Source organism: Talpa europaea (assembly GCF_964194135.1).
Source record: "Talpa europaea genome assembly, chromosome: 2".
In the NCBI taxonomy this organism is placed as follows: domain Eukaryota; kingdom Metazoa; phylum Chordata; class Mammalia; order Eulipotyphla; family Talpidae; genus Talpa; species Talpa europaea.
Window position 1 is genome coordinate 100,350,486 of NC_140068.1, and position 27,126 is coordinate 100,377,611.

The following is a 27,126-nucleotide window of genomic DNA, read 5'->3' on the forward strand; positions in this document are numbered from 1 at the left end:
ATCAATGAGGACATCAAAGAAAAACTTTAAAAAATATACATTGAGACAAATGACAAAGAAAACACAAATTTCCAGGATACATTAGACACAGCAAAATCAGTATTATATGTAGCAATATGGACCCATATAAAGAGATAAGAAAGAAGCCAAATGGAATTACCTAATTTCTCATCTTGAAGAAACAGAAAAGGAACAACAACAAAAAAATCCAAAAGCCAGTACAAATAAATTTATAACAAAAACCAAAGCAGGAAAAAAAATGAATAGAAATAAGCAGTCCAAGAAAAATCAGTAAACTAAAAAACTGGCTCTTTGTAAAAATAAAGTAGGCAAATCTCTCCCCAGACTCCAAGGGAAAATAGGGAGAAGTCTCAAATAAATACAATCATATTTGATAGAGGAAACATTATAAAAGTCACAGCAGAAATCTAGAGGAGAGAGATTATTATGTTTAATGATAGGCAAACAAGTTCAACAATCTAAATGAGATGGACAAATTCATAGAATTATACAATCACCCAAGCTGACTAAAGAATTAATAGAAAACTTAAACGACTAAGTATAAGCAGTAAATTTGAAATAGTAGTGAAAACCCTTCAAAAACAAAAGCCCAGGATCAGACAGTTTCACAAGTGAGTTCTACCAAATGTTCAAAGATGAAGTAAGCCTATCCTACAAAAACTCTTCCAGGGCCTCCCTGCTGGCACAAGGGATAGTCTCAGCACTCTGAAGCTATCAGCAGCCATTACAGCACTAGTTCGATCCCAGGCCAGGGAGCGAACCCACATGGTGCAACAGACCTCCCCTGGCTCATCCATTGCTCCCTTCAGCAGTGTGTTTCAGTAGATTTGCCTGTTCTTCTCACTCTGTCTCTGGTGAATCCTCTCACACCTTGCACCTCTGGCCTGGACAGGAACTGCAGTTCTTGTATACATAAATAAATAAATCTTATAAAATATCTCTTCAAAAATTTGAGAAAGATAGAATACTACCAAATATATTTTATGAAGCCAACATTATACTAACATCAAAACTAAAGACAACACAAAAAAATAAAACCACACACCAATCACTCTAGTGAACAGAAAAATAATAATCCTGAATTAAAAAACCTTAGCAAACTGAATCCAACTAGTCATCAAAAAGATTATACACTGTGACCAAATTTGACTTATTCCAAGGACACAAGAGTGTCTCAACATCTGAAAATCAATTAACATAATTCACAACACCAACAAAAAGAAAAACCATGTGATCATATAAATAGCTGCTTAGAAAGTATTTGATAAAGTTCAACATCCATTTATGATGAAGAACTTCAAAAAAGTTGGGGTAAAAGGCACATATTTTAACATAATAAAAACTATATATGACACACCCACAACCAATATCATTCAATGCTGAAAAACTGAGAGTCTTCCCATTAAGACTGGAATAAAACAATATAATACTTGATGTCCTAGCCAGATCAATTAGTTAAGAGAAAGACATGCAAGGAATACAAATTGGGAACGAACAAGAAAAACATCATTGTTTACAGATGATATGATAATATATTTAGAGAGAACCTAAGGAAAAACTAATTGAAACAATAAACCAGTTTAGTAAAGTGACAGGTTTACAAAATCAATAAACATAAATCTGTAGCCTTCCTTATGCAATCAGTTTAAAGAGGAAGAAATTAAGAAAATCACCCCATTTACATATGTACCCCTCCAATAAAGTTAAATAGCTGGGAATAAACTTAACAAAGGGAATGAAAGAACTATACAAGGAAAATTACAAAACACTGTTAAAAGAAATAGAAAAATACACAAAGAAATCAAAGGATATTTCCTGCTCATGGATTGAAATAATTGACATTGTTCAAATGGCCATACCACCCAAAGCAATTTAAAGATTCAAAGCAATGGCATTCTTCAAAGAAATGGCATTCTTCAAAGAAATGTAACAAATATTGCTGAAATTCAGATTGAATCACAAAAAAGAAACCTAATAGCCAAAACCCTCCTGACTAAAAGGGGGAAGAATGGAGGTACTTGTCTCCAGACTTCAACTCATAGTACAAAGCCATAATAGTAAAAACAGCATGGTACTAGAACAAAAACAGACACAGAGACCAATGGAATGAAGTCAAACTAAAATAAAATCACACATATATGCTCAACTAATCTATGACAAAGGAGCAAAGATTATATACTAGAGCAGGAATGCCTCTGCAATCAATTGTGATGCAGAAAAAAATGGCCTGCCACATGAAAAAAAAATAATAATAATAAAACTAAACCACTATCTTACAGCACAAACAAAAATAAACTCAAAAGGATAAAATAGGGCCTCCCTGGTGGCACAAGGGGTTAAGTGCAGTGCTATGAAGCTATTGGCAGCCTCTGAAGCAAGAATTCAATCCCTGGCCTGCCAGGGAGCTACCTATATGGTGCCCCAGAACTTTCCTGACTCGTCCGCTTCTCCCCTCAGCAGTGTATTTCAGGCAGTCTGCCTGTTCTGTTTCCCACTCTGTATCTGGTGAATCCTCTCACCTCCCACACCTCAGGAATGTACCCCAGTTCTTGTATGCATAAATAAATCTTTTTTTAAGATTTATTTATTTATTTGTTTATATATTTGTGTGTGTATTTATTTACTTATTTATACAAGAACTGGGGTACAGGCGAGATGCGCAGGAGGGTGAGAGGATTAACCAGAGACAGAGTGGGGAACAGAACAAGCAGACTGACGAAATACACTGCTGAGGGGAGCAGCGGGTGAGATGGGAGAGGTCTACCGCACCATGTGGGACCCTCGCTGGCTGGCCAGTATCAAACCAGTGCTACAGAGGCTGCGAACAGCTTCACAGTGTGTCACTCAACTGCCTGCACCATCGGGGGAGGCCCAAAATAAATAAGTAAATCTTAAAAAAGAAAACCCACATATTTCAGGCCTCCCCGGTGGCGCAGCAGGTTGAACGCAGTGCTGTGAAGCTGTCCGCAGGCTCTGCGGCACAGGTTCGATTCCCGGCCAGCCAGGAAGATTCCCACATGGTGTGGCAGAGCTCTCCTGTTTGCCCACTACGCCACTCAACAGTGCTTCTGGGCTGTCTGCCTGTTCTTTTCCCCACTCTATCTCTAGTGAATTCTCTCACCCTCCCATGCCTCTGGCCTGTACCCCAGCTATTTAAATAAAAAAAATCTTAAAAAAGCATATTTCTAAAAAAAAGGGATAAAATACTTTGATATAAAACCTGAGATCATAAAAATATATAGAAAACAACATATGGAAAATTCTCAATCATGTACACCTCACAAACATCGTTGAGGACTCATCCCCAAAAGGAAGGAAAACAAAGAAGAAGATAAACAGCTGGAACTTCGTCAAACTGAAAAGCTTCTATACTGCAATAAGGACAGAAACCTTCCTGAAAGAAAAAATATTTGCATGCATACATCTGATAACAAACTTATATCAAAGATCTACAAAGAGCTTACATAACAAAACAGGAATAAAGGAAATAATCTCACCAAAAAATTGATAGAAGAGTTTAAAAGACAGTTCTCCAATGAAAAAATTGAAATGGCTAATGAGCATTTAGCCATAGCATTTAGCCATAGTGAAAAAATGTTCAATATCATTTATTGTCATGGAAATGCAAATCAAAACCACAATGAGATATTACCTCATACCTGTGAGAATGACCCATACTAAAAAAAATGGAGACCAAAAATGCTGAGGAGGATGTGGGAATGTAAATTGGTTTAGCCATTATAGAAAGCTGCATTGAATTTCCTGAAAATACCAAAATGGTCCTGCCATGTGATCAATCAATAGCATTTGCACTCCTAAGAATCTACCCAAAGAACACAAAACCTGCAAAGGATATCTTCACACTTATGTTTATTGCAGTACTATTTACAATAGCTAAGATGTGAAAACAACCTAAATTTCAAAAAGAGATGAGTCAATCAAGTAATGTGGTATATAAACACAAACCAATACTATTCTGAGTTCAAAAAAGATGAACGCCTGTCATTTATGGCAACATGAATGGTGCTAGGAGGGATTATGCTAAGTGAAATAAGTCATAGAGAAAAAGGAAAGTATGGGATGATTTCACTTATTTGTGTCACATACAGAAATTGAAAAAATGGAAAGGAAAGGAAAAACTTGCAAGCTGAAAATTGATCTGAAGCATAGATCAGAGAAGGGAGAGTGGTAAAAATGGGGAGAGAAGAATATAAGGAATGGGAAAGATGGTTTATGGGCCCTCTAGTATTGGATGAACTACAGGGACTACAACTGATGGAATATTTAAATACTGTCTAAAAATTAGCAACTATGTAAGAAAATTAAAAAATAATAATAATAGTAAATGAAAAGAAAAACAGGGTAATTTAATATAATGAGACCTAAACCAAGACATAGAGTAGTAAAATTTCCAAGAGTTCAACACAAGGGAAAAGTATTGAAATTGGCATGAGGTAAGGAGCAAAAAACCTACAAATGAACATGGCATTTAAATGACCATGTTTGTTGGTTTTTAAATTTCTATAGACCTTATATTTAGCTCCTTTCCTATGTTTGCAAAGTTTTTCTCTATAATTCCTAATAAAAAACTCTGTTCCTCTCAACTCTGTTCTTCCCCTTCTGGGATATCAATTCACTTTATAGAAAATTTGTTTCTTATTCCTTCACTTTTAGGGGAAATCTCTTGTTTTTTGTTTTTTTTTTTAAGTGACAAATTTTGTATTTAGATTAAAAACAATAATAATACCTGAAGTGTTTCCTCATTTCACCTTACTACTGTGTTAGTGTTATCTTGCTGAACATAAACATTTCAGAGAATATCACCATTATTAGACCATTTTGTGGATCAAGAGGGACAAAAGGATGGTTCAACAAACAAAAAATGATTAGTGTAATTCAACACATAAACAAAAAGAAAAAAAAAAACAAAAAACTTTTGATCATATCATTAGACCCTGAGAAAGCATTCGACAAAGTTCAACATTCATTTATGATGAACGCCCTTGAAATTCCTCAATAGAGGGAGCATACCTCAACATGTTAAAAGCCATGTATGACAAAACCACAGCCAATATTATTCTCAATGGTGAAAGATGAAGGCCTTTCCTTAATATCAGAAACAAGACAAGGATGTCTTCTCTTACCACTGCTCTTCAATCCAATATTGGAGGTGCTAGCCAAAGCAATAAGTAAGGAGAAAGACATACAAGGAATCCAAACAAGGAAAGAAGAAGTAAAACTATCACTATTTGCAGATGATATAATAATATACATAGAGAACCCTCAAAACTTCAGAGAAAAACTACTCAAATAATCAACCAGTTTAGTAAAGTAGCAGGATACAAAATAAATACACAAACATCAGTAGCCTTCCTATACACAATCAATTTGAAGAAGAAAAAAATCAAGAAAATCATCCCTCTTAAAATTGAAACAGAAAAGATCAAATATTCAGGAAGAAACCTAACAATAGAGGTGATGGGCCTATACAAAGAAAATTATATAACACTTAAAATAAAAGAAAGAAGATGCATAGAAATGGAAAGACATCTCCTGCTCATAGATTGGAAGAATTGACATTATCAAAATGGATATCCTACCAAAGGAAATTTACAGATTCAATGCTATGCCAATTCAAATCTCAGTGATATTCTTCAAAAAAAATAGAACAAATACTGATGAAATTCATATGGAACCACACACGCACACACACACACACACACACACACACACACAGCTGAACTCCTACTGTCTCACTCGCTGCTCCCCTCAGCAGTGTATTCCAGTCAATCTGCCTGTTCTGTTCCTCAATCTTCTCTGGTGAATCCTCTCACCCCCGACACCTCTGACCTGTACCCCAGTTCTTATATGCATATATAAATGAGTCTTTAAAGGAAAAGAATAGTATTTATACCTATTTCAGAAATACATGTTGACACCAGATGTACTCATGGGGCTGTTAATGCAATATTTTTAGGATTATTTCATATACACATTTTATTTTGTGGTTTTATGTCTACATGTGAATATAATTGGTATTATAAGTATATTCTATAATATAATAGGTATAATATAATAGGTATTATAATACTTACAGGCATATAATAGGTATTAATATATTTTTTGCTTTTAAAAAATTATTTACATGTTCTCACAGGAAGTTAAATAATATATTTAAATATAAAAACCAAATATTAAAAACCTAAGTAAAAGGACTATGAAAATTATAAAATATGTGAAAAATAAGATAACCATCCAAAACTATTACTCCTCATTTATTCTCTCAATTCAGTAAACTCATTGAGTCTTTCTCCCACTCTTTATTTTCTAGAGAATATTATCAAAGTCACACATGAGTACTCCTAATTTGTGAGTGTGTATGTGTGGGTGCATGCACACATACATGTGCATGTATCTTTATTAGCATCTTTTTAGTTTAGACTTTGTATTCTCCCTTTTAAACAAATTAAAATTGTCTTTATGTGTTCTTACCCTGATATTTGCATTAATCTTTCTAATTAATATCATAAACCTGAGGAGGAAAAATTTTAGTAAATGTTCTCTGATAACCCTTTTTAATGCATTATGGTATTCCTTGCCTTTGACATTTCAGTTTCTTCACTGGCAGTCACTGCGTGGTTCCTCCATTAAAAATATAAAATTAATCCCAAACTCTGGTTAGATAAGATGTAGATATCCTCTAATTTTGGACCAGCAAACCATTTATGTACCAACACTCATTGTCTTTGTTGAGACATTCATGTCTGAGTGATATAGCGCAATGAAGTGTGGTATCACAGTCCTGTTAGTTAATCAAGTAGGTTGAAATTTTAACCTTATTTCTAGATGAAAGGATATAAACTCCAGTTGTCCTTTAGAGTCATCTGAGCAACTTTCATAGAAGCACCAGTGCTAAAGTTGCAACTCAGACCATTCAAATAGAAATGTCCTGAGGCTGGGGGAAGACACAATAAGACTATTTATCAGTAATGAAAAAAATACATTTTTTTATTAAGTGCATTTTTTATAATAAGTTTTATTTTTATATTCCCCATACAATTGCAAACCCCTTATTTTGACCCCAATCCCTCCCCTCCCCAACCCCCACCTCCCATAGAGTGTCTCTGGTTCATAGTTTTTTGTTGATTTTGATTTTCACTTTCTTATAGTTATTCATTTTCCTGGTCCCTTATTTAAGTTTTCTAGATTCCTGCTATGAGTGATACCATCCAGTAGTTTTCTTTTTCTTTCTGGCTTATTTCTCTGAGTATGATCCCTTCCAGCACCATCCATGTTGCTGCAAATTGCATGTGTTTATCTTTTTTGAATGCTGAGTAATATTCCATTGTGTATATGTACAACATCTTGATCCAGTCATCTATTTTTGGGCATTTGGGTTGTTTCCAAAGCTTAGCTATTGTAAACAGTGCTGCTATAAACATCTTACACCACTGAGAATGGCACATATTTAAAAAGACTAGCAACAACAAATGTAGGCAAGGTTGTGGAGAAAAAGGAACTCTCCTGCACTGTTGGTGGGAGTGCAAACTGGTCCAACCACTATGGAGAGCTGTGTGGAGATTTCTTGACCTACTAAACATAGAGCTTCCATATGATCTAGCAATTCCACTTCTAGGTATTTACCCAAAGGACACGGAAACATCAATTCCAAAAAAATACATTTTCAAGTGATTATACTGTGTACCCAGGAATAAGGAGCACAGACCAACTTTGATATCTCTGCATCTCCTATTCTTTATCCATCGGTTCATGCTGAGCTTTCAAGGCAAGATCAAATAGAAGAGAATGCATTATTAAAGGACTTTTCTATCACAACACAGCGGAGAAAAGGGAAATACTTGAACCCTGTTCTTCTTGAAATAGGAAGGGTCCTAGGACCAGGACAAGGCAAGACATGAACTAAGGACAAAATAATTTTCTGATCCCATGGACTGGTAAACAAGAGGTTAAAAACTGATGGCTTTAGGCTTTGGACACCTTCTGCCATAAATTTCCTTGGCATGCTATATTTTTGTGTACTTTTTCTGTTTTTTACTAATTTTTCCTAGCCTGGGCATTCCTGAATTATCTTTTCACAGCTTATCAAGTTGGCTGCTACATGAAAAGGGGGAGTTAAAAGAGCCAAAATAAAATGGAATCAGGGCCTCCCTGGTGGCGCAGCCGTTGAGCGCTGGGTTGTGAAGCTGCCCGCAGCCTCTGCAGTGCTGGTTCCATCCCCGGCTGCTCCTTGGCCAATGGAGGAGGGTCCCACATGGCACGCAGACATCTCCTGGCGCCCGCTGCTCCCCTCAGCAGTGTACTTCGGTCCTTCTGCCTGCTCTGCTCCCCGCTCTGGCTCTGGTGAATTCTCTCACCCTCCCGCGCTTCTGACTGTACCCAGTGCTTGTATAAATAAATAAATAAATAAATAAATCTTTAAAAAAAAATAAATAAAATGGAATCAGACCCTGTAACTGTGGGCACACAGCTTCCATGACATGCTTGTCTTGGAGATGATCATGCACTCTGCATGACCACTGAAGTACAGATGATTGGCACCCAAGATTAGCAACAATAATGAACTTTAGACAAGTCCAATGTCCTTGCTTTCTCAGCCAATAAAATTTAATTATTTTGTTCTCAAACTCTAGCCTGAAAATTTATACAGAAACTTAGCCCAGCACCTACTCTGGTCTTTCTCTCATGCCCATAGAGGACTCCCTGGAGTGCCCTTTTCTTGTTCTTTTGCTAATCAGTAAATCCTCACCAGTGTTAATGGAGTCCTCTTATCAGTCTTGACCTGGGAGTTTCAAGAGCCTTTCCCGCAGCCCATCCCTCTCATTCCTAGCCAAGGGAACAGTGGATAGTGACTGATAAGTTAGCTCATTCACATGTCTTGTTTTGTGGAAGAGGTTGGGGCCAGACTGAAGAGGTGCCAAGCTGCTCCCTTGTTTGGTAACATTGCCATTAAGAGTTTTACCACAATTAATTGAGAGTTCTTAGCCCACAATATTATCTTCATGGGACTAAGGATGCTGTTGTAACTTATCCATTAAACTAGTTTGTTTTATGCCAATAAAATTAATGAGGGTAGTTAAAGTGAAATTAACTGGCCTTTGAGTAAAGTTTACCTTACTTTCTGTTCCTTATTTTCTAAACACTCTGATTCCAAAGAATATATAGAGCAAGAGTGACCTTTGAAATTATTGCAATAAGAGCTTACTTGTGAAGAAATTAAATGTCATTACTCTTATTATACCAAATAGTTTATCACCATCTTGTAAATGTAGAGAAGATAGTCTAGACTACCTTATGTATGTTATATTAGCTGGTTAATTTAAATTGTGTGTGTTTTTTTTTTTTAAAGATTTATTTATTTATTTATTTATTTATTTATTTATTTATTTATTTATTTATTTATTTATTTATACAAGCACTGGGTACAGTCAGAAGCGCAGGAGAGTGAGAGAATTCACCAGAGTCAGAGCAGAGAGCAGAGAAGGCACACTGACGAAGTACACTGCTGAGGGGAGCAGTGGGCAGCAGGAGAGGTCTGCGCGCCTTGTGGGACCCTCGCCTGGTGGCCGGGGATCGAACCTGCGCTGCAGAGGGTGCGGGCAGCTTCGCAACCCAGCACACAGCCGCTGCGCCACTGCGGAGGCCCTGTGTGTGAGTGTTTTACATAAGATTTTACATAAAGTTAGAGGACTAGGAGTTCTATCATTCTAGTATATATGCTTATGAATTAATTCTGGGAATTTTGTGGTCAGAACCCTCTCTCTTACCTGATATTCATAAATCTTTCCTGCCATTTTCGTTGTTTCTGACTTGAAGTATTCTATAAACCTCAGTATATTTGAGATGTCAAGTTTTTCATCATAATTTGTAACACTTACAAAAACTGCTCATGATTTCAGCTCTATTGATAACCATTAAAATTTCATGTCCATGTCAAAATTGTGGCACTTTAAAGTTCTCCCCTTTTGGATCTCTTTTAGTAAAGTTGGTTATAAAATATAGGGTCCTGAATATTTTGATATCCCTTGTGTTTAATAACTAAGAGACATTTAAATTAAAAAAATGGAGTACTCTCAACTTCAATCAGGTGAATAATGTATTAGATTTGATACTTTTTTAAAGACTTGTTTTTATTTATTATGCATACAAGAACTGGGGTTCAGGCCAGAGGTGTGGGTGGTGAGAGGATTCACCAGAGACAGAGTGGGGAGCCCAACAGGCCCACCTACTGGAATCCAGTGTTGAGGGGAGCAGCAGAAGAGACAGGAGAAGTCTGCTGCCCCATGTGGGTTACCTCTCTCTCCAGGAATGGAAATTGTGTCTCAGTGGCTGGCTATAGCTTGATCTCATTGACACTTTAACTCCTGTGCCACCAGGGAGGCCCTAGATTTGATACTTTTTTTTTTTTTTTTAAATAGAGGCATGTTTTATTTATTTATTTGTTTGTTTGTTTTGTTTTGTTTGTTTGTTTATACATGCACTGGGTACAGTCAGAAGCGCGGGAGGGTGAGAGAATTCACCAGAGCCAGAGCGGGGAGCAGAGCAGGCAGAAGGACCAAAGTACACTGCTGAGGGGAGCAGCGGGCGGCAGGAGAGGTCTGCGCGCCATGTGGGACCCTCCTCCAGTGGCCGGGGAGCAGCCGGGGATCGAACCGGTGCCGCAGAGGCCGCGGGCAGCTTCGCAACCCAGCGCTCAACCACTGCGCCACCGGGGAGGCCCTAGATTTGATACTTTTAAGGTACAGGATGTGATACCTTTTTTTCTTAAATCTCCAAAACAAAAGGCTTGAATTTTTCCTGTGGGTTTTCTTTCTTTTTTTTTTTTTTTACACTATTTTTACTTTTTATTCTTCTTAATTTTATTTTTATATTCCCCATACAATTGCAACCCCCCTTATTTTGACCCCAATCTCTCCTTTCCCTGCCCACCCCATAGTGTGTCTCTCTGGTTCATAGTTGTTTGTTGATTTTGATTTTTTCTTTCTTACAGTCATTCTTTTTCCTGGTCCATTATTTAGGTTTTCTAGATTCCTGCTATGAGTGAGACCATCCAGTATTTTTCTTTTTCTTTCTGGCTTATTCCGCTGAGCATGATCTCTTCCAGCTCCATCCATGTTGCTGCAAATTGCATGTGTTTATCTTTTTTGAATGCTGAGTAATATTCCATTGTGTATATGTACCACATCTTGATCCAGTCTTATATTTTTGGGCATTTGGGTTGTTTCCAAAGCTTAGCTATTGTAAATAGTGCTGCTATAAACATAGGGGTGTTGGTGCCCTTTGGAATTAATGTTTCTGTGTCCTTTGGGTAAATACCTAGGAGTGGAATTGCTGGATCATATGGAAGCTCTATCTTTAGTAAGTTAAGGAATCTCCACACAACTTTCCATAGTGGTTGGACCAGTTTGCACTCCCTCCAGCAGTGCAGGAGATTTCCTTTTTCTCCACAAACTCACCAACATTTGTTGTTGCTAGTTTTTTTTTTTTTAACATGTGCCATTCTCACTGGTGTGAGATGGTATCTCATTGTAGTTTTGATTTGCATTTCCCTGATTACAGGTGATGTCAAACAGTTTTTCATATGCTTGGTGGCCATTTGTATTTCCTCTTTAGAGAAGTTTCTTTTTAGCTCTTCTCCCCATTTTTTGACTGGATTATTTTCTTTGTTTTTGTTGAGTCTCATCAGCTCTTTGTAGATTTTTGTGATCAGTCCTTTAGCATTAGTGTTGTGTGCAAAAATTTTCTCCCTGTCTGTGGGGTTTTTCTTTGTTTTGCTTATAGTCTCTTTTGCTGTGCAGAAGCTCTTTAATTTGATGCAGTCCCAGCTGTTTATCTTTGCCTTCACTATCACTGCTTTGGTTGATGTGTCTGTAAAGATGTCTTTGATGTGAATATCACGTAGTGTTTTGCCTATATTTCCTTCTATGTATTTTATGGTTTCAGGTCTTATGTCTAGTTCTTTAATCCATTTTGAGTTGGTTTTGTGAATGGGGTAAGGTAGTAGTCAAGTTTCATTCTTTTGCATGTAGTGACCTAGTTTTCCCAGCACCATTTATTGAACAAACTTTCTTTGCTCCAGTGCATATTATATGCTCCTTTGTCAAAGATTAGTTGACCATAAATCTGTGGGTTTATTTCTAGGTTTTCTATTTGGTTCCATTGGCTTGTGTGTCTGTTCTGGTTCCAGTGCTGTGCAGTTTTGATTATTATGGCTTTGTAGTATAGTGTGAAATATGGGAGGGTGATGCCTCCATTCCTTTCTTTTTTTTTTTTTTTTTCAGGAGGGTTTAGGCTATTCGGGGTTTTTGGAGCCTCCATATGAATGTCATCAATATTTTTTCTATTTCTTTGAAGAATGACATTGCAATTTTAATTGGAATAGCATTGAATCTGTATATTGCTTTTGGTAGGATGGCCATTTTATTAATGCTTATTCTTCCAATCCATGAGCAGGGGATGTCTTTCCATTTCTTTGTGCCTTCTTCTATTTCTTTTAACACAGTGTTTTATAGTTTTCTTTGTATAGGTCCTTTACTTCTTTTGTTAGGTTTATTCCCAAATATTTGATTTTTTTTTCATAATAAAAGGAATGGTTTTCTTGATTTCTTCTTCTTCAGATTTATTGTTTGTGTATAGGAAAGCTACTGATTTTTGTGCGTTGATTTTGTATCCTGCCACTTTACTAAACTGATTGATTAATTAGCTTTTCTGTGGAGGTTTTGGGGTTCTCTATGTATATTATTATATTATTCACAAATAGTGATAGTTTGACTTCTTTCTTGCCTATTTGGATTCCTCGTGTGTCTTTCTCTTGTCTTATTACTCTGTCTAGGACTTTTAGTATTATGTTGAAAAACAGTGATGAGAATGGACATCCTTGTCTTGTTCCAGATCTTAATGGGAATGCTTTCAGCTTTTCGCCATTGAGAATGATACTGGCTGTGGGCTTGTCATATACGGCCTTTATGATGTTGAGCTATGTTCCTTGTATCCCGAGAATTTCAAGGGCCTTTATCATAAATGGGTGTTGTACTTTGTCAAATGCTTTCTCAGCATCTGTGGGTATTATCATATGGTTTCTGTATTTCTTTTTGCTGATGTGTTGGATTACATTGATTGATTTTCTGATGTTGAACCATCATTGTGTCCCTGGAATAAATCCTACTTGGTCATGGTGAATTATTTTATGGATGCTTTATTGGATTCTGTTGGCAAGGATTTTGTTGAGGATTTTTGCATCAGTGTTAATTAGGGAGATTGGCCTGTAATTTTCTTTTTTTGATTCTGGAGAATGATCTATGCGCACTTGAGAAAAATGTGTACTTGGATTTTTTTGGGTGCAGTGTCCTATGGATGTCTGTAAAGTCCATGAGTTCTATGTCTTTATTTAGGGCTCTAGTATCTTTGTTTATTTTTTGTCTTGTTGATCTGTCCATTGGTGAGAGTGGGGTGTTGAAGTCTCCCACCATATATGTATTTTCTTAAATGTCTGTTTTCAGAGCTGATAATTGTCTAATATATTTTGGTGCCCCTTCATTTGGTGAGTATATGTTGATGAGTGTTATGTCTTCCTGATTTATTGCCCCCTTGATCATAATGTAGTGTCCATCTATGTCTCTTTTTACTTTTTTTTAATTTGAAGTCTATTTCATCTGATATAAGTATTGCTGTTCCTGCCTTCTTTTTTGATCCATTTGCTTATAGGATTGTTTTCCAACCATTTACTTTCAGTGTGTTTATCTTTTGAGGTTAAATGTGTTTCCTGGAGACACCAGAAGGTTTGATTTTGTTTTTTAATCCAATCTGCTACTCTTTGTCTTTTTACTGATGAGTTTAATCCATTTACATTTAGAGTTAATATTGATATGTTGGCATCTGTGTTTGCCATTTTGTTTGTCTTTTTTGTGATTTTATTCCTTGCTATATTGTCTTCTTCTTGTTCATTCCTCTGTTGGTTTTGGCTTTAGGACTTCTTGTAGAATTTGTTGGAGTGGGGGTTTAGTTGTAAGGAATTTCTGGAGTTTCTGTTTGTCTGAGAAGGTCCACTTTTTTTCTTTGTAGAGGAAGGAGGCTTTGCAGGGTAAAGTATTCTTGGTTGGTATTTGCTGTCTTGAAGTTTGCTGAATATGTTACTCCATTCTCTTCTTCCCGTAATGTTTCTTCAGAGAAGTCAGAAGTTAACCTGATTGGTTTTCCCTTATAAGTTATCTGTTTCTTCCTCCTTGCCAGTTTCATTATTTTTTCCTTGTCTTGGACTCTTGCAATCTTTACTATTAGGTGTCTTGCCATAGTTTTCTTTTCATTATGGTAACTGGAAGTTCTTCTTGCTCCCCTATGTCTATATTCATCTCCTTTATCATGCTTGGAAAGTTTTCTTCAATTATCTCCTTTAATAATTTCTCAGTTCCTTTGTCTCTCTCCTCACCTTCTGGAATGACTATAACTCTTACATTTCCTCTCTTCATGGAGTCTGATAATTGTCTAAGAGTGTTCTCATATTGTTTCATTTGCACTTCTCTCTCCTTTTCTCTTTTGGCTTTTTTTATTTTTGTATCTTCGATAGTACTGATCCGTTCTTCCATTTCATCAATCTTGTTTTCATTGCTTTGCCCAGAGTTCTTTATCTCTTCTAGTATACTTTTTATCTCCTGCACTTCTTTTCTTTCCTTTCTTAAGGCCTCAATTTCATACTTCAGTTCAGTGATTATTTGTCTCAAATCATTTTTTTCCTTTTCATTTTCTTTTTGCTTTTTAATCAGAATGATTATTAATTCTCTATCTGATAGGCCGAGAAGATCTTCCATGTCATCTTTGAACTCTGGTGATAGTATTTCTTTTTGTGGTATGTCCTTCTGCTGGCTTGCTTGTTTATTTGTATTTTTTCTACTCCTTGCTTTTTAATTTGTTCGCTTTTTAATTTGTTCTATGCGTTGGGACGTTGTGCCACTGGTGTTGGCAGGCATCTCTTTGGAGTGCTCTCTTAGGGGTGTTGGAAACTGTTTCCATACTGAAACCAGCACTGTAGGCCAAAACTCTACCAGGGTGTTGATGCTGTGTTGCTGGGCACTGTCCCTTACAGTTCCCTCCTGATGTATTTACTCAGTTCCAACAGGGACTCAGCTAGTTGGTGATTTAGTTCTGGTCATGAGGTGGCGCCAGAGACCTGTACTTGCTGACCTGTTCTTTTTCCCAGTGGTTCTCTGAGTAGTGGAGAGGGGGTGGAGGGGAGCCTTTCAACACAGAGTCTTATTCAAGCCAGGTGCTGTGTCTGCCCTGTGTTCACCAGGTGTTGTGCCCACAGCTGTATGGATCCCATGCCCTGAAGTCTGCCCTCTAGGTCTCAGTTCCAGGGCTATCATATCCAAAACGCTGGCTGTTACCCTGTGCAGTGCCCGCTGCTATGGCATGTCCCATGCCCCAGATCCTGTGCCTAGCTCTCAGTTCCAGGATGGGGTCTTGCTCCACTCCTTATTTCCCTCCTTACCCCTGTTTGAATAGCCCACCCTCTCTCAGTGCCTGAGGGTGTTTTTGTGATCCCTGGTTTCCAACTATAGGGTGTTGGTCTTTTTTTTTCTGGTAGCTAGGTGGCGCCAGAGATCTTTCCTAGTGTCCTTTGGGAACTGTTTTTAACCCCGTGGGTTCTGGGAGAACAGATTGGGAGTGGCATAGAGAGCCTCAACGGTGTGTGGGTGCTGTGTCTGCCTTGTGCCCCACTGTCGTGGGGATCCCACAACCCGAATTTCGTGCCCTGGGTCTCAGTTCCCAAAGCCCTCAGGTCCAGGACACGGACTGTAGCCCAGTTCAGTGTCCGCAGAAATGGAGCCTTTTGCACCCCGCTCCCGTGTCTGGTCTCCTGGTTTCTGATTACTCAGTGAGGGACATTCACCTCAATGAGGGCTCCGATGTGTCTCCTTTAAGCCTAGGTCACAGGCGTGGGGACCTGGGCAGCCCAGATCCTGGTATGATTTTCAAGTGCACTGCTTTTCCGCACAAGCTTACCGGCTGGCTTGGGCTATTTTTAGGTCTCCTGGAAGTCTTTGTTTTTCTCCAATGGCACCCGGAGCAGTTTGGATTCACCTCCGTGGTGAATCCTGCATGGTTCTCCACAATTCCAGTTCACAGGGTGTGGTGGCTTAAACAGTTCCTTTCCACTCACAGTCCCACTTGATGCATAGTTTGTTCTTGTTGGTTGTTTTAGTTTTTCTTTTTCCCTCCTGGTGGTTGGAGAGTGCTGACTTTGTGGGTGGGGGAGGGCAGCAGAGTTCTGAGATTTCCTCCCTTCTAGTCCTCTTTTATGTCAACTTTCTTCTTCTTCAGGCAGTTTGCCAGAGTCTCCCTTTTATCTTCCATGTCCTAATTCTCTCAGGGACCTGCCACTTTTTCTCCCTATTAACTTTTTTTTTTTTTATGGGAGGTCTTACTGGCAGTTTCCTCACTGCCATGTTGATGACGTCTCTCTCCATCCTTAACTCTTCTTTGACTGCATGAATTCTATCTCTTTCTTCTTCCCCTTTATTTTTTTTTGTTATCCCATTTTTGCTAATATTTTGCTGAAATACTTTGCATTGATATTTATCAACATTATTGATTTACATGTTTAAAGATTTGTTTAAAGATTTATTTATGCATGACCTCCCCAGTGGTGTAGCAGGTTGAGCGCAGCACTGTGAATCTGTCTGCAGCCTCTGCAGTGCGGGTTCAATTCCCAGCCTGTCAGGGAGATACCCACATGGCACGGCAGATCTCTCGTGTCTCTCCCACTGCTCCCCTTGGCAGTGTTTTCAGTCAGTCTGCCTGTTCTGCTTCCCGCTCTGTCTCTGGTGAATTCTCTCACCCACCACGCCACACCTCTGGTTTGTACCCCAGCTCTTGTATAAATAAAAAAAAAATCTTTAAAAAAAGATTTATTTATGCATTTAAGAAAACTGTGTTACAGGCCAGAGGTGCAGCGTGGGGGGTGAGAGGATCCACCAGAGACAGAGTGGGGAGCTGAACAGGCAGACGGACTGAAATACACTGCTGAGGGGAAGAGCAGGCAGGTCAGTAGAAGTCTGTTGCCCCATGTGGTCACCTCCCTGGCTGGGATCAAACTCGGGCTGCAGAGGCTTTGGACAGATTCATAGTGCTGTGTCTTAACCACTTGTACCACCAGGGAAGCCCCTATATATTTTTTTTTCTTATGCTATTTTTGTCTGGTTTCTGTATTAGGGTAGTGTTGTCACAACTAAATGTGTGAGAGATTATCCCTTATATTTGTATTTTCAGAAAAAAATAAAGGGAGGTAGGCATTAATTCTTCTTTTTTTTAAACTTTATAAAATGCATTTGTAATGCCATGTAGTTCTGAGTTTTTCCAAATATTTTCTTTACTATTGTTTTCAATTCTTGTTTTTGGTCAATTTGTTCATTTCCTCTATTTCTTCCTGAGTTAATCTTTGTACATTATGTTCATCTAGAAATATATTAATTTCTTCATGGTTATCAAGTTTATTGTTATGAAGTTGCTAACAGTAATTTCTTATGATAGTCTATATTTCTATGCTATTTGTTGTGATGTCTCATCTTTCATTTGTGTTTCTGTTTAGTAATATTTTCCTTCTCTCTCTCTCCCTCACTCCCTCCTTATCTCTCTCTCTCTCTGTGTCTCATAGCCTAGCAGAGGTTTATCTATTTTGTTTCTCATCTCATAGTACTAGTTCTTTGTTTCACTGATTATTTTGTATGTATTTTTAGCACTATTCCTGCTTTTATTGCCCACCATTATTCTTTCTTTCCTACTAACTCTAGATCTGTTTGTTTCTCCTTTTCAGGTTACTTTAATGCAATATTAAGTATTATATTTGGGTTTTTTGGGCTTTTCACTGTGAATTTTTATTGCAATTATCTTCCCCCTTGACTTGCTTTTGTGCATCCTGTATATTCTATTAGTTGTATCATATTTTTGTTCATCTCAATGTATTTTCAAATTTCTGCTTCAATTTTCTCTTTTATTTAATTGCTATTAAACAGTATTCATGGGCCTCCTTGGTGGTGCAGGTATTTAAGCACAGCACTGTGAAGCTATCCACAACCTCTGCAGCAGTAGTTTGATCCCCGGCCTGCCGGGGAGCTACCGACATGACCCAGCAGATCTCCCAGTCAGTCTGCCTGTTCTGTTCCCAGTTCTGTCTCTGCTGAATCCTCTCACCCCCTGCACCTCTGGCCTATTCCCCAGCTCTTGTATGCATAAATAAATAAATCTTTAAAAAGTAAACACTATGTAAATTATCCTCAATATTTTCCTGTGTATTCCTGTTTTTCCCCTTGTAGTTAATTTTTATTTTTTGTTTATTAAAACAAGAACTGGGGTACAGTCAGAGGCACGGGAGGGTGAGAGAATTCACCAGAAACTGAGCGGGGAGTAGAACAGGCAGACGGACCAAGGACACTGCTGAGGGGAGCAGCGGGCAAGACAGGAGAGGTCTGTTGACCATGTGGGTTTCTCCCTGGCCAGCCAGGAATAGATCCTGCGTGCACAGGCTGCGAACAGCTTCATAGTGCGGCTCTCAACCCGTTGCGCCACCGGGGAGCCCTAGTTAATTTTTAATTGTATAATTTTATGGTAGAAAAGGTATAGGTAAAAATTGGTCTATTTCTGATGTTTCATACATACCTTAAAAAAAAAACGTGTGCAATGGGTTTTGTGTGGAGTGTTCTGTATGTGTCTATAGACCTACTTGCGTCTACTATCTCATTTAAAGTTGTCGTTTTCATATTTATGCCTTGTATTGTTGACCTGTCCCTTATTTTAATTGGAATATTAATGTCTTTTACTATTATTGCATTGTTATCAATATCTCTTTTAAGTTCTATTCTTTTTTTGTCTTATGTATCGCAGAGCTCCATAATTTTGTGTATGCCTATTTATGAGCGTTATTTCTTCTTGTATTAGGCACTTAATCATAATATAGTGTCCTCTATTTCTTATTAGTTTCTTAATTGGAAATCTTTTTTTTAATATAATTGTAGTTTTTCTTTTTCCCTTTCTGATTGCCATTTGCTTGCTTGTATAAAATTCTTTCAGGATTTATCTCTAAGTCTATGACATGTTTTTGTTGGTAAGGTGGATTCCATGTCAACTGCAAAAGGTTTTAACATCATTTTAAAATCCTTTAAGACATTCTATCTATTTTGACTGTTGTTGTCAGACTATGCACATTTAAAGCGATTATTGAGTTATAAGTGCTAATTGTAGTTTTACGATTTTTGTTTTGGATTGTCTGTTTAATTTTTAAAAGAATTTCTATGTCTATTATTTTTTTAATTTTCTATTTCTATTATTTTATGTGTTAATTCTACTATTTTGTTTGTTTTGAGGTTCTACTGAAGTTACTGTATGATGAATTAATGGTGTGACCCACTGGATGTTCTGGTCTTTGGCAGGTTCTGATAAGCCACATTTACTTTCCACTTGCTCCTCCATGTTAAGTGATTTACATGTCTGTTGTCTTAATATTCATTGTCCTGTTGTTTTATACTAACCTTTTTAGAATTTATTTCATGTACATCCTGAATTGATAAATTCTTTTAGTTTTTGCATTTCAGTGAAGCCACTCTGCCTTGATTGTCATTATTGCTGAGTAACAGATTCGGGCCTTGAGTTCTTTTTCTCCAGGTACCTCAACATCTCTTTACAGCCTCTTTGTGATTTTAATGTTTCTACTAAGTCTACTGATTGTCTGATTTGGTTTTTCCTTTTGTTCTTTAGCTGTCTTTAATGTTATTTCCTTGTTGTTGGTTCTCAACATCTTTATTATAATGTGTGTAGGTTTTTGTATGGATTATTATTATTTTGCTTGAATTCCTTGACTCTCTTAAATTATAATCTTTGCTTCATTTTCCAGATTGAGATGTTTTAAATGAGTATATCTTTAAATAATCTTTGAGGGTTTTTCTCTTTCTTTTTTCTTCCTGAACCTCCCATTTTACAGATATTAGTTCTCTTTAAGTTGTCCCACATAAATTTTAAACCAGTTTATTAAATTACTTTTAATTTTTGTTTCTTTACTTTGTTTTTCAACATTGTGTTTTTAAACTTATTTTCTCCATTTTTTCGCTGCTGTTGAGAACTTCAATTATATTCTTTAAATGAGTAATAGTATTTCTTAGATCTATTACATAATAGATTCTTTAAATGAGTAATAGTGTTTCTTAGATCTATTACATAATAGATTCTTTTTTTTTTAAGATTTATTTATTTATTTATACAAGCACTGAGAACAGTCAGAAGTGCAGGAGGGTGAGAGAATTCCCCAGAGCCAGAGTAGGGAACAGAACAGACAGACTGACGAAATACACTGCTGAGGGGAGCAGCAGGTGGCAGGAGAGGTCTGCACCCCATGTGGGACCCTTGCTGGTTGCCGGGGATTGAACCAGCACTGCAGAGGCTGAGGGCAGCTTCACAGCCCAGCGCTCAACCACTGCACTACCTGGGGAGGCTCTACATAATAGATTCTTTAAATGAGTAATAGTGTTTCTTAAATCTATTGTATAATTACAAGATCTATTACCTGTAATTATAGCTACATCATAGTTTTTCTTTATTGTATTGTTTTATACCCTTCCTCTTCTTTTTTTTTTTAGTTCCATCAACCTTGCAAGAAATGTTGCCTTGAATTCCCCTTATATCATGTTCTCCAAAACCAATGAATCACTGTTGTGCTATTATTGCTGTGTTCTTCTGTCAGTTCATTTTCAATTTTTCAGTTGTACTAATAAGGATAGATTCTCAAATTTTTCAATACATCTATTGGGGTAATTAAGGAGTTGCCTGCAAAGAGTAGTTAGTAAAAAAGAGGACCAGGCCAAAATGCACCAAAAAAAAAAAAAAAAAAAAAACAACTGTAAGAGACACAGAGATTTGAATTTCTTATGTTGTGGTTCCCAGAATTTAGTGATGGGGATTCACAGTGATCTCTTCTTGCAGATCAGATCCTCATTTTCAGTATCTCTTATATTATCTTGTCCCACATATGCTAGTGTCTTTTTAGGGACTGTATTGAACATGGAACATGAATTGAGTTGATATGGGGTCATCAAACAGGAGTTATTTCTCTGTTCCTCCCTGCTCAGAGTTTCATCTTGGAATGTCTGCTTCTGTTTTTGGCAGGTTAGTTCAGTTCTAGATTGTTTAGCCATTTCTTTGTGGGTAGAAGCAGGTGTCATAGTTATCTTACTCCCGGGTTGAAGTCATAGGTATTTTGAATATCATATTTCATCCTGAAATTTAGAAAAATTTTTCTAAAGAAAAATCTAGGAGCTCTGACCTGATTCAGGTTACAGTTGTTCTCTCTTAAGAATATCAGCTTCAAGCAAGCAATAACGCTCTATGCCCCAATCTAAAGATAATTTAAAGTTTGATGCAGAATGATTTTTTTTGTTTTTGTTTTGTTTCCCTTGCTGTTGGTGTGGGTTGCACAAAGACAACTTAAAAGTCAATATCGGGCCTCCCCGGTGGCGCAGCGGTTGAGCGCTGGGTTGCGAAGCTGCCCGCAGCTTCTGCGGCGGCGGTTCGATCCCCGGCTGCTCCCCGGCCACCGGAGGAGGGTCCCACATGGCGCGCAGACCTCTCCTGCCACCCGCTGCTCCCCTCAGCAGTGTACTTCAGTCCTTCTGCCTGCTCTGCTCCCCGCTCTGGCTCTGGTGAATCCTCTCGCCCTCCCGTGCTTCTTACTGTACCCAGTGTTTGTATGTGTGTATCAATCAATCAATCAATAAATCTTTAAAAAAAAAAAGTCAATATCATGGAATATTTTGCCTATATTTTCTTCTGTATCTTTTGGTTTTCAGTTTTTCTCCAAGTCTTTAATTCATTTTCAGTTATATTTGTGTATGATGTAACATATAGGTGAAATTTATTTATTTATTTATTTATTTATTTATTTATTTTTTTTGTGAATAGCTGTCCTGTTTTCTGAAAACATTTTTTTAAAAACATTTACTTGTTTATGCATACAAGAGCTGGGGTGGCAGCCAGAAGTATGGGGCAGGGGGTGTGGTGAGAGGATTCACCAGAAACAGAGTGGGGAGCAGAACAGATCTATTGAAATACACTGCTGAGGGGAACAGTAGGCAAGACAGAAGAGGTCTGCTCTGCCATGTGGGTCACTTCCCTGGCTGGGGATTGAACTTGTGCTGGAGTAGCTGTGGATTACCTCATAGTGCTGATGCTTAACCCATTGCTCCACCAGGGAGGCCTCTGAAAGCCATTTTTGAAGAGTCTTTCCTTTCTCCAATGTATGCCCTTGGTTCCTTTGACATAGATAGTTGTTCATAGATGTGTTGTTTAATTTCTGGGTTCTCAATTTTATTCCATTGCTCTGTGAGTCTGCTTTTATTCAATGCCTTGAAGTATTGAATATTATAGCTTTGTAGTATAGTTTGAAGTCTGGAAATATGACAGTACCACTTCTTCATTCTCACACTCTCTCTTTTTCCCATTGACATTGTTTTTGTTATTTAGAGTCCTTTGTGACTCCTTGTAGAGTTCAGTAATGTACATTCTATTTATCTGGAGAATTTCATTAAAATGTTGATAGAAATTGCATTTGAACCTTTATGTTTTTGAAGATTTATTTTATTTATTTATATATACCAGAACTGGCTTCTAAGCCACAGTGCAGAGGGTGAGAGGATTTACCAGAGACAGAGTGGGGAGCAAAATAGGCAGATCTACTGAAATACACTGCTGAAGGGAGCAGTGGGCAAGACAAGAGAGGTCTGCTGCATCATGTGGGCTAGCTCCCTGACCGGGGATCAAGCTCATTGCACTGTGACTGGGGATTACTTGATAGCTAAGATTTTAACCCCTGCACCACCAGGGAGGCCCATATTAGAACCTATATATTGCTTTGCATAAGATGAATTTATTAACAAATTAAAAGTTGATTTTGTTTGAATCCATGAGCTAGCAATATTTTTCCATTACATACTGTCTTATATTTCTTTCAACAATACCTTTTAGTTTCATTTCATATGATTTTCAGCATGTTTCTTCATTTTACTCCTATGTGTTAAGCTCTTATTTTTATGATTATAAATTTAATGTTTCTAACATATTGTCTTTTTCAAAGTGATATATGTGTATGGTTTCTCTAACATAAAGTAACTCATTTGATTCAGAATCCACTTTTCTGTTCTTTAATATGCCACATCCATTGCTTTGTGTCACATAATTAGGATGAACTTCATTCAGGTATGGTTTGACATACAGAATCACATAAAACAAGGTTATTCTCTGAGTGGAATATGTGAATCTCAGGAACCCATGTGAAATTTCTTCTAGAAACTGTGGGTCAGTATTATCTATATCATTATATATAGCAAGGCAAGTGCTAATATAAGAAATTTCCATCTATCCATCTTTCTACTAACTGTCTGTTGTCTGGCTATCTTCATTCAGCAGTAAAAAATAAATAAATAAATAAATCCAACAAGCCAAATGATAAAAGCCTAGAAATTATCAAAAGAAGATGATTCCCTGTGGTAACTCAAAACTATATGCCTTTTCTTATTTTCAAGAGGTTAATTTAGAAAAAAGTAAGGTGAGATGTCAATACGTTGTCACAGGCAGACAGCTGTTCAGGACTAAATTCATAATTATTTTAAAATTAACTATACTCAACAAATTTCTCCCTTTTAAAGTTTGAATGATACTCTTGCAACAAATAAGGGCCTTTATGAATTTACTGAGTGGTCCTACATTTGTGTATGTATGCCTCACTTGTATGTGCTCAGAGGACTCTTAATAGCCTGAATTTTTATGAATGTTTTAAAATAAATTTGTATTTATTCATGTTTGTTTTTGCATGACATTTACAATAATCTCTCCATTTTCTTTTTCAGGTAACAAGACAAAACTAGGTAAATTAATAATGATAACTTTATTTCCAAAATTTTTATAATTATTTTTGCATTTTTTCCTTAATATGATACTTGTAGACTCACATTTCATGTGAATGCCTTCAAGCACTTCTTAAAGTTTTGTATAATATATGTCTCCCAAAGTAAGCTCCATCCATTAATTCTACTTAACTTCCATCTTTTCCATTTCATATTTTCACTTTCCGTATCTATTCTTACTTGCAAACACTAGATATTTCTGTCTTCCAAATTGGACATAAATTCACTATAGATTTTGGCAGATGTGGGATATTGACTTTATGGTGAATCACTTCCATAACATGTGAACATATTTATGTGTAAATGTAATATGAACAATATATATTCTCAACATAATGTATGGAAATGCTTACATAACACATATATACATACATGTACTTTTAAAATCATTTTTTTGGCAATCAATCCATTGATTAATAATGTTTCAAGGGGGCCTTCCCTGGTGGCACAGGCAGTTGAGCGCAGCACTATGAAGCTGTCTGCAGCCTCTGTAGTGCCGATTCAATCCCTGCCCGTAGGTGAGGGTCCCACATGGCGTGGCAGACATCTCCTGTAGTGCCTGCTGCTCCCCTCAGCAGTGTATTTCATCAGTCTGCCTGTTCTGTTCCCCACTCTGTCTCTGGTGAATCCACTCACCCTCCCACGCATCTGGTCTATACCCCAGTTCTTGTATAAATAAAAAAATCAAATTATTTTTTAAAGATTTATTTTTTTATTTATACAAGCACTGGGTACAGTCAGAAGTGCAGGAGGGTAAGAGAATTCCCCAGAGCCAGAGCAGGGAACAGAACAGTCAGACTGATGAAATACACTGCTGAGGGGAGCAGCGGCCCCGGCAGGTGAGGTCTGTTGTGCCATGTGGGAACCTTGCTGGTGGCCAGGGATTGAGCACTGCAAAGGCTGTGGGCAACTTTGCAGCCCAGCACTCAACTGCTGTGCCACCAGGGGAGGCCCAATAAATCAATTTAAAAAAATAATAATGTTTCAAGGTCAAGGGTTACTTGAAATTGAAATCTCTATGAACCTTAAGAAATGAGACAGGTCTCCAAATTTGATCAGCAATATTTTTCCATTCTTTCTCCTATTAAAATCTTTATAAATTCATATGCTTTGTGCTTTGTATAATAATTGTAAGGCAAACTTTCAACTTTAAAATCATTATTTCACTGCCTTTTAATATATTGCATAAGTGTTTCCAGGTTCAAAAATACTTTAAATATTGTTTCCTGTTCATTCCCTCCATTATGAAATAGTTATATATTCAATTTCATGTGCACAATAGATTATCCTAATAACTTCAAAAACACAATGATTGCAGTATGACATCACTTCTTTTATTTATTTTTAAATGATTTTTTTTTAAGAAAGCCACTTTCTTTCTTTTTTTTTTTTTAATTTATACAAGAATCGGGGCATAGGCCAGATGTGTGGGAGGGTGAGAGGATTCGCCAGAGACAGAGTGGGGAACAGAACAGGCAGACTGACTGAAATACACTGCTGAGGGGAGCAGCGGGCAAGCTAGGAGAGGTCTGCTTGCTGTGTGGGTTGCTCTGAGGCCAGCAGGGATCATACCAGCACTGTAGAAGCTGTGGACAGCTTCACAGCACTGCACTCAACTGCCTGCACCACCAGGGAGGCCCTGACATCACTTCTTATGGAAAAACTATCAATAAATTATCTCTCAGTGCTATAATCTTCTGTTGATCACATCAGAAGCTATATCCAAGAATACCAAAAAGTAATATTTTTTTAATTTTTTTTTGTAATTTTTTTTAAAGATTTATTTATACAAGAACCAGGGTACAGCCCAGATGTGCAGGAGGGTGAGAGGATCCACCAGAAACAGAGTGGGGAATAGAATAGGCAGACGGATGAAATACACTGCTGAGGGGAGCAGCGGGCTAGACAGGAGAGGTCTGCCGCGCCATGTGGGACCCTCCCCGGCTGGCTGGGATCAAACCAACACTGTAGAGGCTGCAGACAGCTTTACAGTGTGGCACTCAACCGCCTGCGCCAGTAAGGGAGGCCCCCAAAAGTAATATTTTTACAAAAATAAAATATCATGATTAAAAGCTCAATGATCTTGTTTTCTAATGGCACTACTAAATTATATTTTTGTTTCAGAGGAAATGAAATATAGGAATTTGTATTTAAATGTGCAGAGTAAGAGTCTTATGCTACACACTGTGCTTTAAACAAATTGGCCATTTTGTTATATGCTTCCAATTTACTTCAACAGCATTGTCTTCCATAATGCTAAATTATTTGTAAATTTTTGGCACCCTATCTCTGTAAATTAAATCACCTGGTAACTGGGGAAATGTTTCCAAGTTTTACCTCCCTCTGTTCCCTTTTTTTCTGAGATGATGCCTTTATTTTACACAATATGTTCTGACTGACTTTAATTTCATGATAACAGGAATAGACAAAGGAAAATTCAATGATTGATTATATAACTGTATCTATCTATTTACATATCTATCTATCTATCTATCTATCAATCAATCATCTAACTGTATAAATAGGACCACACAATAAGTTCTTCCAAAATTCCAGCCCCATTACATTAAAATTGTGATCACAACCAAAATATTCTAATTAAATTATAGTAAATAATCTGATAATATAATCATGTAGGAATATAAATTATAAAAAATATAAGTTAGAGTATCATATTAAGATAGAAGAAAGGATGATTTAGAAGACATCTGGGGCCTCCCCGGTGGTGCAGCGGTTGAGTGCTGGGTTGCGAAGCTGCCCGCAGTCTCTGTGGCATCGGTTCAATCCCCAGCTGCTCCCTGGCCACCGGAGGAGGGTCTCACATGGCGCTCTACCTCTCTGGCCGTCCGCTGCTCCCCTCAGCTGTGTACTTAGGTCCTTCTGCCTGCTCTGCTCCCTGCTCTGGCTCTGGTGAATTCTCTCACCCTCCCGCGCTTCTGACTGTACCCAGTGCTTGTATAAATAAACAAACAAACAAATAAATAAATAAAAGTAAACAGTTTAAAAAATAAATAAATAAAAATAGAAGACATCTGTGTTAATTTTCATAAAAATGAATTGTCATAAAAATGAATCTACTTCACAATGTTAAATGTTTTTTTAAGATTTATTTATTTATGCATACAAGATCTGTGGTGTAGGCCAGCAG